General features: G+C 51.3%; 1 long non-coding RNA gene across 1 annotated transcript in view; it reads right to left on the bottom strand.

The window, feature by feature from the left end:
- The window catches only part of LOC133378472 (uncharacterized), a 39,116-nt gene extending 28,566 nt beyond the window's left edge, over positions 1-10,550 (bottom strand). Inside the window, exon 1 of the long non-coding RNA XR_009761038.1 lies at positions 10,133-10,550. This is a non-coding gene — a long non-coding RNA (uncharacterized LOC133378472). The remainder of the gene's footprint in view (positions 1-10,132) is intronic.
- Between the last annotated feature and the right edge of the window lie 3,441 nt (positions 10,551-13,991).

Genomic DNA, 13,991 nt, shown 5'->3' with positions numbered 1-13,991 from the left:
TCAGATGAAACCCACCCCCTCCGAGGAAATTTGCAGCAGATCTCCCCAGCTTTTCCCCCAACCTCTTCTTCTTGGATGCCTCCACCCTTGGGGATGAAAGATACTGCTGTCAATGTTGTGGTACCTGCTGCTCTATCAGACCCAGATGGGTCAGTGGGGTGTCCTGTAGAAGTACTGGCAGAGATGCGAGAGATGCAAGTGAGTGGCAATGGACTCAAACTAGGGTCTAGTGTTTCCTCTTCCGCAGGAGAGGGTGACCCCCTCCTTGGGGACACAGGAATCCTACTCCCTGCTGCCACTAGGAAGATGGGGGATCCGGAGCAGAAACATGGAAAGGAAGCAGAGCAAGAAAAGCTTATTGAAACCTCGAACCTAGCAGGGGAAAGCAAGGGACTCAGAGCCTATCGGAGATCATGTGATTCCAGTTTCGGTGATGGTGATGATGAACAAAAAACAGAGACTGATGCCCCTGAGATTGTGATGGAAGATGAGGAGATGGAGGCCTATGGACCTGAAGGAGTATCTGCAGTTGAAGGCGGAGCCAGGGAGACCCGGATCTTGCTGCGCTGGAAAGAGCAATTAGAATCTGGATGGCTAAACTACCATACCTGGCTGCTAGCTGAGCCTGGTGGGTCTTGGGATATGTTAAAACTATGGGGCTTTCTTGCTGCCCACATTGCAGTGCTCCCAGCCCCTGCAGGCCCAAATTTAACCAAACTCAGTCGTGATGCTATTCTTGGCTGGCTGGACAAGGCACGCCCGACAGTGCTTGCAGCTTTGCAAGGAACCATCCCAGGCACCATGGAGGAAACGGCGTTGCACCGGACGGTGACATTGGCTGTAGTGGAACGACTATTAGTAGGGAGGCGTGCACGCACTTCCACCCGAAAACTGCCAACCTGGCTTGAGCCGGCGGAGATGGAGAGAATGGTTCAGGACCTGGCCAGAAGCTGGGAAACAAAGACCAGTGCTAATCATTGTCCACTCATATGGCAGTTGGTAGGCCAGGTGAACTCTGCGATACGGCGCCAGGACTATGTTGAATGGCTGTGGCGCCTAGTCGGACATCTCAAGTTTTGGCGGCGAATTGCGCGGCCGATGCAACCTTCATCGGATGAGTGCATGGCAGTGGCAAGAACACCTGTGGCAATGCCCTCCTCGGTGGTAGAGTCCGCAATGACAGAAGAAGAGCAGACGGAGTCTCCAGCGATCACGATGGTGATTGACACTTCGAGTCAGCATGAGCAGCGACCCCTGACGGTGGTACCAGCGACCAGAAGGCGAATGATCTCTCCAATCACCAACAGACAAAAGAAGGCCCGGAGTGTTTCGCAGGGGGCTTCCTTGAGCAGGCAGCCCCCGCAAAGCGGTGAGGAACAGATGGGGTGCTGGTGGGATAAGGAAGGAACTTTTGTGGCAATGCGGGAGGAGGGAGGCAGAGCGAAGGGAGGACAATTTATGGAAGTGGCGGGAGGGGAATTCATGGAAGTGGCGGGAAGGGAACTCATGAAAGAAGCACAACAAAAGAGGCAGGGGAACATATTATGGCAAGAACGAAGTGAAGAGACGGAGAATATGGAGGTTGGAGGGGGTTGGGGAGGGGGAGACCCACTGGCTCAAGCTACGACCGCGATTCTTTCTCCTGTCCTGTCTTCTATTCCTCAACAGGAGGAATGGAAGCGGGACGGAACAGATGATAGCAGAGATGCAGGACTACAATCCGAGGAATTTCCACCACTCCAACCCCAAAACCCACTACCCAAACGCTTGCAGCGAGGGCCCCAATCACCGCAGTTTCAACAGCAGTGGCAGCAGAGTCAGCAGCAGCGGCAGAAGCAGCGACAACAGCAGCAGCAGCTACAACGAAATCAACAACAACAGTCATGTGATCTAGATGCTGATACGGAACTGATCACGCCTGTGGAGTCCACTAAGAACACAGATAGTGGAAGTACTAATGACACTAACATGGACTTACAGATGGCTGTGCAGACGGAACTGCCGGTGATCTCGAATGGGAATTTGCCGCAGATACTGCCATCAGTGGTGGGGGAAAATAGAAAGCAGGTCATCGCTGGAGGGGAAAAACAAAATCAGGTGCCTGAGGTGGAAGAGACGGTGGGGATGGCAGGACAGGGAGGAGGCAATGGCAAGACAGAGGTGCGTGGGAGGGTTGGGAATACAGGAATAAATGATAAAGGATTGGGGTAATGGAAGGGACTGGTTGCCAAGAGGAGGCATTAAAAGGGAATGCAAGAGAATTACTGGGAGAAAGAGAGGACCCAAGACAAGGGAGCGAGAGCCACCAGCAGAGGGGGGAACACCTACCACAACGCCCGCAGCAGCAACAGCGACGGCAGCAGGGACAGAGTGAACACTTTGGCCGAGGACAGCGACCTGGGCAGGGTCACACAGAGATGCCACCTGAGAGAGTATTGTCTGAAAGGACAATCCCTGCGGCAGATACCCAGATAGCACCCCCTGAAGGAGAGGCGGGAGGGGGAGGAGGAGTGGCATCAGGCCCCTCGCTGATCACGAATGAGGGGAGTACAAGCAGTAACATCGGCCCCAGATCAGGCCGCTCCTATGCAGCTGCGGCTGGTGGGAGAGCTGGAACAACTCCGAGAGGAACTGGGGGAAGGTCTGATGGGTTTATGCGTGGCCCGCCCTTGGGATCCAGTTTTGGTTTTGGATTTGACTTAGAGACTGAAATGTTAGAAGAAGCCAGGTTCCTCGATGAATTTTACAGCCGGGTGGCCCGAGAGCCAGACCCACGAGAATGTTTTGTGGTACGTCTCCGATATCGAGGAAGTGACCTAAATCGGCTAACGCGTGACTATGTGGTCAAAGACATTTTGCTTGGCCGCCTGGGAATTGACAAAGAACAACTGCTTGCCGTCATCACACCTCCTGGACTTATAGAAGTTGACATATGTTTAGCATCAGAGCGAAGCTACCAAGTCTTCTGGGAACGCTGTCGGGCGGTTCGCAGGCTAGGAGGACGATGTCTAGAAGATTTTGATGTTGTCCCCCTCTTTCGAGGAGAGAATAAAGTAGTGACTATAGGCTTCCGCACCACAGGAGTCCCTCAGGAGGACGTAGGTGCCTGGCTTAAGAAACACTGCACAGTGCTAATGGAACCGGAGAAGCGTGTAGATGATCACGGTGTGTGGACAGGAGAATATCGAGCAGTGGTAGCACTTCACCGCAATGTAGAGGGAGGGCAAATTGTCCATCTCCCCAAGTACTTCTTCATGGGACCAGATCGAGGAGTAACACGCTACAGTGGCCAACCCCCAGCCTGTTTCCTTTGTGGGTCCTTCGCCCATTGTCGTCGCGAATGTCGCTCGGCCCTATGTGCAAAGTGCGGAGTGAGAGGCCATCCTACGGCCACATGCCAGCGACCGATCACTTGTAGCTTGTGTCGACAAGAGGGTCACGCCTATCGGTGGTGTCCTCAATCATGGTTGAACCGTCAAGATCCAGAAAGATACATTCAATCCCTGCGTATGGCAGAGGAGTGGGTGAGGCCGGAGGACAGAACAATCAGGTTGTCAAGATCTGGCCCAGAAGTCGACCCAGAAATAGGTACATATGATGAAGCACAGCTGACTAGTGGAATGCGGGAAAGAAGGACGGTAGTCAGAGGACAAGCAGCTGGTGAAGCCATTGAAAATGAGGAAATATGTCTGGGAGCAGTGGGAGTTGATAGAACCCCCTGGGAACAAGCAAAAGGAGGGAAGAGACACCGAAAGATCCAGCCAACAACTGAAGGAGAACAATTTCGAGGATTAAGAGGACTGAGGTCAAATATTCAATTGGGCAACCGATTTGCAGCGCTACGGGAACAAGCAGATACAGATGATGCGTCTGGTGCTGAGGAAGACAGTGAGCGGGTGAACGGGTTACCGACAGTGGAGCTGACAGTCTCTAAAGAAACCCTAGGACAGAGTAACGGTGAGAGTAGTTATGGCAGTATTAATGAACGTCGCAAGGCGATCAAGCGACAAGGCTCTTCTAAGATCGGTCGGAGAAGAGAGTATCCAGTAAGCCCCATGAAAGGAGTGAGTGCTGATATTCCAGATAAGCGAAGCAGAGGATCGCCGGAAGAGCAAACACATTTTGAAGCGAACTTGCTGTTACAATCCTTTCGGGGAGCGTCCTCAAAAGACCTTAGTGAATCCCTACTCCAAGAGAACATTCACCTTGATATTCTGAAGGAAAAAGAAGAACACCGTCGGAATCAATGGAAAGAACATCCGACTGAAGAAAACGTGATAGAATTGGTAGGTGTACGGGCTCAGATTGCCGAATGTCAATGGCGGATACAAACACTTCAAGACCGCCTAGCACTTGAGAAAAATGATGAGATGAACCAGCAGAAGTGCAAAGAGAACAGGGAACAGCCATGGAAGAAGAAGGAGAGACGGCTCCGAGAAAAGGACCTGATGCTGTCGTGGAGATGGCAGAGGCGGCTGTGCCTCCCCCGGTGGTGACAAATATTGCGTCTGGTCAACCGCCTGGGGAGGATGCAGTGGTCGATGCCGGAAACCAGGCAGTAACAACTCAAAGTAGGCCCGCACCTTCAGTGCCTGTGTGCCTGGAGGGGATGGGAAAACAAAAAGATGGTGCCTCAGATGGGCAGCTGACAGAAGCACCCAACATTACTGTAACTGAAAATACTCGACTCGGCGAGTGCCAGGACGATCGACAAAGCAATGGGCAGAACAAGTTAGAGGAAGAAGGAAACCTGAAACACCCTCATGGAAGTGCTTAAGATCATCTCCTGGAACGTCCGAGGCCTCCGCAACCGAGAACGTAGGACAGAGATCTTGAACACACTGCAACGGCTGGGACCGCATCTGGTGGTGCTTCAGGAAACATGGTTTGCCACTGAACGTGACCGCAGTCATGCACAGCAAATCTGGAAGGCGGGCCCGTCTTACTGGAGCTATGCGCCAGGAGAGCGAACTGGAGTCGGCGTGCTCTTTGGGAGACCACCAGCTGGTGGCACCTGGAGGATCGACCGAGTCCGGGAAGCAGTGCCTGGGCGACTGCTGGTAGTGGATTTTGCGTTCCTGCCAATAACTGGCCGAGAAAAAGTAGGATCTGAGGGTACCTACCGCATCTGTGGAGTCTATGCCCCGACAACAGGAACAGACAGACGTCGTCTATGGCCTTGCCTGTCTGCACAAGGATGTACGCACCGCCACCTGATCGTAGCGGGTGATTTCAACAATCGTGCCCAGCCAGAAGACCGTACTGTTTCAAAAGGATGAACACCCCCCCCCGGCAGTGGAGGAACGGCAATTGGCTGCCTGGCTCCAAGACAGAGGCCTGATGGATGCAGCCCTGCAGATCTTCAATGAGCTAGCCTTCTGTCCTAGTTCTAGCAGGAGGCCATGGAAAGAAGATGGATGCTATGGGCTCCCCCATGGGCAGGGGAAAGTGGCACGTTTCACCTTTCATCACCCTCTGGTAGCCAGCCGAGTAGATCGCGTCTATACTCCGGAAGACTGGAAGGTTGAGAGCTGCTGCCTCCTGGCGTCGCAGTGGTCCGATCATGCCATGTTAGAGGTAGCCCTCCGAGTTGGTGGTGGTAGGTCAGGAGAAACTGCACAATCAGAGAAAAGAGGGCGTCCGCTCTGGCGGTTGCACGCCTCAACCCTTGATGTCAGTGAGGAGCTGCGCCAACAGCTGGAGGGGCAGGTGGCCGTTTGGGCAGCCATGGTCATGGCAGGAGACCCCAAGGAAGGAGATCTTTGGGAGAGCTGGCAGCAGCTTAAGCGTCTTTTGGCAGAGAGTGGCATGCCCGGTGGGTGAGTCGACGAGAACTGCGAGAATACCAAGATGCAGTTTATACAATCTTGCGCTGCCATCGCTGGCGGGATGCAGGGCTACCTTTTTCGACTGAAGAACTCTTGTGTGCGCAGGAACGCATTACGGCCTACCAAGGAGAGGAGAAACGACAAATAGCGCAGCAGCGCCGCTGCCGCAATCATGGACCCCTTGTGGCTGCTGATGAGTGGGAGAAGGCACGGATAGGGGCTACCAGTTCACACCAGCCACTAACCTGTAAAGGACTCCGTGATGGCCCAGAAGAAGAGTTGCAAACCACCCCAAAAGGAATGCTCGCTGTGCTAGAACGACACTTTAGTGGCCTTTTTGCCAACAAACTCATTCCTATTGAGGAAGTTCATTCCTTCCTAGAGAAAGTGGAGACGCGGGCAGGCAGAGGGCTAGGGTTGACGAAAGAGCAATGTGATACTCTAGAAGCATCTATCACAGCACAGGAGGTGCGGGCAGCAATTGGGCGGGGCAGGGCACGCTCAGCACCTGGGCCCGATGGCCTGCCCTGGCGCTTCTATCAGACTTACGTGTCCCTGCTGGCAGAACCGCTAGCACGCCTCTTAAACGCTCTGCTGCTAAGGGAGGGAGAAGGACTGGCGAGTTTTTCCCGAGCGCTGTTGGTGCTGTTCCCCAAAAAAGGGGATCTCACGTTACCAAGTAATTGGCGACCCATTGCCCTCGCCAATGTTGATAATCGCATCTTAGCAAGCGTTCTTAACGCGCGCCTGAAGACAGTTGCTGGACGACTCGTACAGCCGTGTCAGACGAGTGCGGTCCCTGGGCGGTGGATGACGGACTCGCTGTGCCTCCTTAGAGAAGTGTTTTCAGCGTTGGTGATGGCGAAAAAGCAAGGATGGGGAGAGATAGCAGGAAAAGGGAACCACACTGAAGAAGGTCTTCTCATGCTTCAACTTGATCAAGAGAAGGCATTCGACAATGTACATCATGAGTATTTGTGGTGTGTGTTACGCTGGAAAGGGATCCCCGATAGGTTTATACGAAGCTTGCAATGGATATACCGGGAGGCGACAGTTGTTCCGCAACTAAATGGCTGGCGCGGGGCGGCACCAGGAATAGAGGGCTTTACGGTACGACCACCGATACCTCGACCGAGGGGGGGAGGAGAGAGCAGTCAGAGCAGAGGTTCACCGGCAGAGGAGCTGTCAAGAAATAGATTGACAGAAGATCTGTCTGTCGCCCGGGTGAGGATGGTGGCTCACGCTGATGATGTCACGGTCCTCGTCTCTGAGCGCGTGGAGGTGATGAGAGTCCTGGAGGCCTTCCGCTCTTATGGCAGAGGCTTGGGAGCAGGAGTCAACCTAGCCAAGAGTTATGTGGTGGGTTGGCAATGTATGGGAAGGGGAGAGTCAACTCAACTAACTACACGGGCCCTGACAGAGGTGCTGACAGAGGAAGGGAGATCAGAGCCCACCGTAGCCATAACAGAGAGGGAGCAGATAAAGACATCAAAGACATCAGTGACACCAGCTCAAGTAGTTGATGGTGTATCCATCCTGGGGATCACCTTCTCCCTAATTGATAGAGCCAGTGGGATTCAAGAGTGGGAGCGCTGGGCGACAGCCGTTGAGGCCCGCCTAGCTGTCTGGAAGCGCTGGAGGTTGGGCACCTTTCAAAAGGTCGCCTTTCTCTGCACCTACTTGTACCCCCAGGCCACTGCATTGGCCAGGGTCTACCCTTTGCCCGAGGTAGTGCTCCGAAGGGTGGACCGTATGGTCCTGAAATTTCTATGGGGGACGGTTCATTTTCCCCAAAGTAGAGCAGTAGCCTCCCGACCACGAGAGCAAGGAGTCCTGGCTTTACCAGCCCTGGGCCCAGCCTGTCTAGCTGAATTCCTCGCCCAGAACTTCAGACCCTGGAGAGACTGGGAGGAAAACCTGGGAGAGGGTGAGATGGAAAGAGATGGAGGACTGACAGAAAGAGAGGTGTCACCACTACCACTAGCGGCCTGGGTAGCAGCCTTTGCCTGTGGTTGGCGTGATTCAGCCTGGGCAATCCGATGGTGGGATAATGGCCAGATACGTTATCGTGCCGCTGCAGCGTGGCGAGAGGCGGTGCCAGCCTATCTGACACCCCTCTTTATCGCTGTCAAGCGATGGTCGACATGTGCGGAGTGGGTCCGGGCCAGTCCGCTAGTCGGTCGCCCACTCCGCTGTCAACTCTATCAGAGGATAGTGGAAGAAAGCCTATTCCGCCCAGAGGCTGAGCGCCGGGCTGCACGGACAGACATCTCCCTATACCTGCAGGATACCCAATATCCAATCCCCCTGTTCCGGGAACGGCGTATCCCATTACGTCTCTGGGATGTCCGATGGCGTTTTTTCCATCAGGTGGCAGCGGTTGAGGCCAACCGGCCATGGGTGACAGAGGGGGAACAGTCTTGCAGAAGATTACGCTGTGTCAGAGATCGAATGGCAGGAATCACAGTCCGAGGGGGTGGTCAGGAGACCGTACAGCATTTTGTTGCCGACTGCCCTGCTTCACGGCTGGTTTGGGAGGGTCTATCTAAACAATTGCACTGGCCAGGCCTGGCTCACCAAAGGTGGGAAGCGGTGGTGTCGGGTCAAGAACAACCGGGGCTTGGAGGGCCACAGTGGCCAGGGGAGGCACCTGCAGGAAAAGGGCGAGACTGCTCAAAAGTCCCACAGTCAACCATTTGGCTCCTCAATCTTCAAGTTTTGCAGGCGCTCTGGCGGGCGCACGGATGGGAACGTTTCACTGGCAAAGAGAGCGATCCCAAAGGCACTGTGCGCGCTGTCCTCGGTGCCCTGCGTGATATGGCGAATTATGAGCATGCACGGATGCCGGCGACGAACTGGGTCCGCCTCTGGCCCTGGATGGCCGGTGTGCCTCCACCCATTACCTGAGCACTGCTTATTCACCTTCAGACCATATCAGTTTAATATATTTCTAAATCAGTGCTGTATGATCATTGCCTTTGGATGTCTGTCTGTATGTATGTTTATTGTTTCTGGATATATGGGTTTGTATATATGCTTAGATAATCCGATACCGTCGCTCTGCTGTTCTAGCTGCTGCTGCTACGAAATAAGGATCTCCACTTTGGACCTGTGGCAATTGGAACCATAGCATTTGAAGCAAATTTTGAAGTAAACTTTGGAGTGGACTGTAGTTCTGTTCTAGATTGTATGTTGTATATTATAAGGGGTATTATGAGGGGTAAATTTTGTTGTGATCTTTGTTGTATCTTTCTTGTAAATTTTCCTGTTCTTATTTCTGTGGATATAGGCCGCATGTGTAGTGGCCGTGTATTCATTCTGTAGTATGGTTTATTCTCAATAAAAATATTCATACCTAACCCTAACCCTAACCCTAACTTTGAACTTTGCACCTTGAACCTTGAATCTCAAAATTTTGGAGTGAATTTTTGGAGTGAACTTAATAATGAACATTGGAATTAACTTTAGAGTGAACTGTATTTCTATCTTGGAAAAATGTGTTGGATACTGTTAATGTTAATGTTTATTGTAAATGTTTAATGTTTATTGCTAATGTTAAAATTTCTGTAGGAAGGTTATTATAAATAAAAAATATTCATACCTAAAATATTCATACCTAACCCTAACCCTAACTCTGTTTTCAAGGAGGAAGGACGTGGTTTTCTGGAGCTCCTGCGAAGGGTTTGGGTGAGCGTGATTTTAACCCCCTTGGGGGGGTTGAATTTCTTCAAAAATAGTATCTGGACATTCCTAAGACTGTGGGGATTCTTTTGAGACCACTTGTGTATTTGGGGGACGTACGGGGGGGGAGCTATAGGTCCCCCCCCAACGAGGCCTACTAATCCCAAACAAACCTCCCCCCGGCTGGGGGAAGGAAGGACTTTGAAATGGAGGCCAAACAGCTCATAGAAATAGATAGAAAGCTCAAACAAGAGCTTCGCCAGAGAAAAGGAGAGAGAGTTAAAAAGAAAGAACTCCCTCAAAAAGGTGAAGGCCAACTGGGGAGTTGGGAGGAGAAAGAAGAACCTCCAAACAGGATTGGAGTGCAAGCTGGAGCCTCTTTATCCAGCAACCTCATGAAGATTCTTCAGTTTGTAGAGAATACAGAGTCACCTAAACCTACAATGCAATACAGAGGAAAAGTCAGGAGAAAAGAAAGAACTTATACAAGAGCAGATAAAAACAACAGATGAGATGAATGAAATGAATTTAGAAATGCAATTAAACCCTGGGAATATAATAGAATTCCTAAAGAAAAATCAAACAAACTTAGAAACTTCTGAGAAAATTGATGTGTTACCTACCCCATTATCTGTTAAAGATTCCAGAGATTGTATAATAAATCTTACAATGTCTGCAGGATTTATAGAGGAAAAAGCAAGCATGCAAAAAGAAAGTAAAGCAAACCTGCAAAAAGCAAGCATGCAAACTGAAAACTGCAAACTCCAAACTGCTAATAATGATGTAATTGATCAGGCCTGGGAATACTCTCAGCTAGATACAAATCCTGAAGTAGATTCCAGAGATTGTATGGTAAATCTTGCAACTTCTGCAAGCTTTGTAGAGGGAAAAGCAAGACAACAACAAGAAAATAAAGCAAGCCTGCAAAATACAAGTCTGCAAAATGTAGCAAGCAAAACAAGCTTGCAAAAAGCAAGCCTGCAAAATGCAAACCAGCAAAAAGCAAGCAATACAAGCTTGCAAAAAACAAGCCTACAAAATGCAAATATGCAAACAGTAAATATGCAAACTGCAAACTGTAACATGCAAACTGCTAATAATGATGTAAGTGACCAGGCCTGGGAATGCTCTCAGCTACATACAAATCCTGGAGTGGAGCAACCACTTGTAAATCCTGATATGGATGTAGCAGCAGCAGCAACTCAATTAGATCTACATGAGTCAATGGAGAATTCTGAAGCAACAGAGGCTGATGCATCTGCAATTGTGATGGAAGATGAAGAAAGAGGTCTATGGTCCTGAAGGACTACCTGTAGTAGAAGGCGGAGCTAGAGAGACCAGAATTCTGTTGCGTTGGAAAGAACAATTAAAATCTGGATGGCTAAATTATCATACCTGGCTGCTAGCTGAGCCAGGTGGATCTTGGGACATGTTAAAACTATGGGGTTTTCTTGTTGCCCATATTGCAGTATTTCCCGCCCCTGCAGGCCCTAATTTAACCAAACTTAGCCGTGATGCTATTTTAGGTTGGCTGGACAAGACACACACGACAATGAGGGCAGCTTTACAAGGAACCATTCCAGGTACCATGGAGGAGATGGCGTTACACCGGACGGTGACTTTAGGTATAGTGGAAAGACTATTAGTAGGGAGACGTGCACGTACCTCCACACGAACATTACCCACCTGGCTTGAACCGGCAAAGATGGAGAGAATGATACAAGACCTAGCCAGAGAATGGGAAACAAAAACCAGTGTTAACTGTTGTCCACTTATCTGGCAGTCGATAGGACAGGCAAACTCTACAATACAACGTCAGGATTATATTGAATGGCTGTGGCGCCTAGTGGGACATCTTAAGTTTTGGCGCAAGACTGCACGTAGAGTCGCGATGGAGATACCTAGCGGCGGAGCAGACGATCGAGATGACCGAGAACGAGAGACCGTGGCGGCTGAAATCGAATGGCGGTTGGCCGTACCTCCAGATCCAAACTTGGAAATAATGGCCCAGAATTCTTGCCAGGGGGCTTCTCTGAAAGAGGGGCCTCCGCAAACGGGTGAGGGACAATCGGGAAATTTACATTTACCTTTGCAACAACGAGCCTCTAATGTTAAAAAAGGTGGTGGGCAATGGGGAGGAGGAGCTAGGGAAGAACTGATAAATACGATGCGGGTGGAAGTATCAGGGCCGATACAAGGGAATAGGGGACTCTTAGAAGGGGTGGTTGGGGAGCCTAGGATTTCACCACTGTTGCCCTCTGCTGGTTTGCCCTCTGCTGCTCTGCCCTCTGCTCTGCCCTCTCCCTCCTTACAGAATACTGGCGATTGGCATGCAGACATCGCGCCTATGAAGATATCCCAGCAATCGAGCGGTGGATGCCCGTCCAGGAAATCATGCCAAATGCACCCACAACTGCAAGAGCAAGAGCCATCACAGAACACCCTTTTGTCTGCAAATCCATCTGGAAACTGTACTGAGCCTTGGATTGGTACTCCTTTGAATATTGTTTCTCTCCCCGGGACTGAGCAGGGAGAACCGTTAACAGGTATAGGAAGACCTTTATCAGAAAGGGAGACTACAGAAACAATGGGACTGGGACAGGATATGGGAGGAAGCCTAGCAGTAGGTAATGTTGGGAAAGAAATGCAGAAAGATGATGGGAGACCATCCTCAGGAGCGGGTGACATAAGGCAAAATACTGGGGAATCACATTTGCTGTCTGGCAAGGGGGCGAGACGACCTGAAATGAGTGAGACGATGCGCCCGTCCCCGATGACTAGGGCAAGTAGTGGCATCAACCAGAGAGTGTCTGAACCTGCACGCACTTATGCTGCTGCGGCTAGTGGAGGAACTGGAACGGCACCGAGAGCTAGGATGGGGGGTGTGGGTGGCCCCACCCGTGGCACGGCATCGCGCCCAAATTTTGGTTTTGGCTTTGATTTAGAGGCGGAGATCCTTGAGGATGCCCGCTTTCTAGATGAATATTATAGTAAAATACCACAGCGCCCAGACCCCCGTGAACGCTATGTGGTCCGTCTACGATATCGAGGGCCTGACCCCGCCTGCCTAACAAGAGAATATGTGATTCAACAAGTACTTCTTGGGAACCTAGGGATGAAAAAAGATCATTTCCTGGCAGTCATTACTCCCCCTGGCCTTACAGAGGTTGATGTTTGTTTCGCCTCAGAACGTACCTACCAAGCTTTCTGGGATCGTTGCCGGACGGCCCGTCAGCTTAAAGCACGATGTTTTGAGGATTTTGATATTATCCCTCTCTCTCGGGGCGAAAACAAAGTAGTAAACATTGCGTTTCGCACCACTGGGATTCCCCCAGAAGATGTGGGAGTCTGGTTGAGGAAACACTGCACGGTCCTCCTTGATCCAGAACCACGTATAGATGAATATGGGATTTGGACTGGAGAGTTTCGGGCAGTGGTTGCCCTTCACCGGAACGTAGAGGGAGGTCAAATCCTCCACTTACCAAAATTTTTCTTTATGGGTCCAGATCGTGGAGTGACCCGCTACAGTGGCCAACCACCGGCCTGTTTCCTTTGTGGTTCCTTTGCTCATCGCCGCCGGGACTGCCGGTTGGCCCTCTGTGCAAAATGTGGAGTATGAGGACACGCCACAGCGGCCTGCCAGTGGCCGGTTACCTGTAGTCTGTGTCGCAATGAAGGCCATGTATACCGGTGGTGCCCGCAGGCATGGCTCAATAAGCAAGATCCAGACAGGTACCTAGAATCCATGCAAGAAGCAGTAAGGCATGCCTGGGCAGCCCAAATGGTAGAACGCCAGGAGTCAGAAACAACAGTTAGCAGTGAGGTGGGTAGGGGGGAGCGACAAACACCACCAACACTAACCCCACTGAGGGAAGCTAGATGGGGAGAGGGTCAAACTGAAGAAGGGGCCGAAGAGGGCCCCTGGGAGACAGTGAGAGGAGTGCAAAAAGGCCATCGCAGGCAACTACCGGTAGCTCATCCAGAGCCCCAGCTGCACCTTGGCAATCGTTTTCTCGTTCTAGAAGGAAATGTAGACAATGCGGAGCGAGGCAGCTCCACTGAGAATATTCAAAGAGCTCCTTCCGAGATAGCGAGGGCACCAAATGCTCAGCAGCCTGAGGGAAGTAGGCCATCATTGGGCATAGGAATACTAGGGAAGAACATGGGCAGAGATATAACGCATGAAGGGATGACGGACAGTCGTCGCCGAGCTACAAAAAGGCAGGTCTCAGAGGCGGCTGGACTAAACACAATAACCCCGCTTAGTTCCCCTAGAAAAATTCCAGGCAAACGTACCAAGGGTATGACAGAAGAGGAGAAAGCACGGGTTTTCTTATGCTCCCTTCAAGGGGTATCTATGGAGGAACTTCGCAACTCCTTGATTAATGAACGCATTGAGATGGACATCTTGAAGCAACGTGAGGAACAATGCCAGCAAGATTACCTTGAGCGGCCGACTGAGGACCGTCTGGCGGAGCTAAC

This window comes from Rhineura floridana, chromosome 2, assembly GCF_030035675.1.
Source record: "Rhineura floridana isolate rRhiFlo1 chromosome 2, rRhiFlo1.hap2, whole genome shotgun sequence".
NCBI lineage: Eukaryota > Metazoa > Chordata > Lepidosauria > Squamata > Rhineuridae > Rhineura > Rhineura floridana.
The sequence above is the reverse complement of the archived record's forward strand: the minus strand, read 5'-3'. Positions and strand labels throughout refer to the sequence as shown.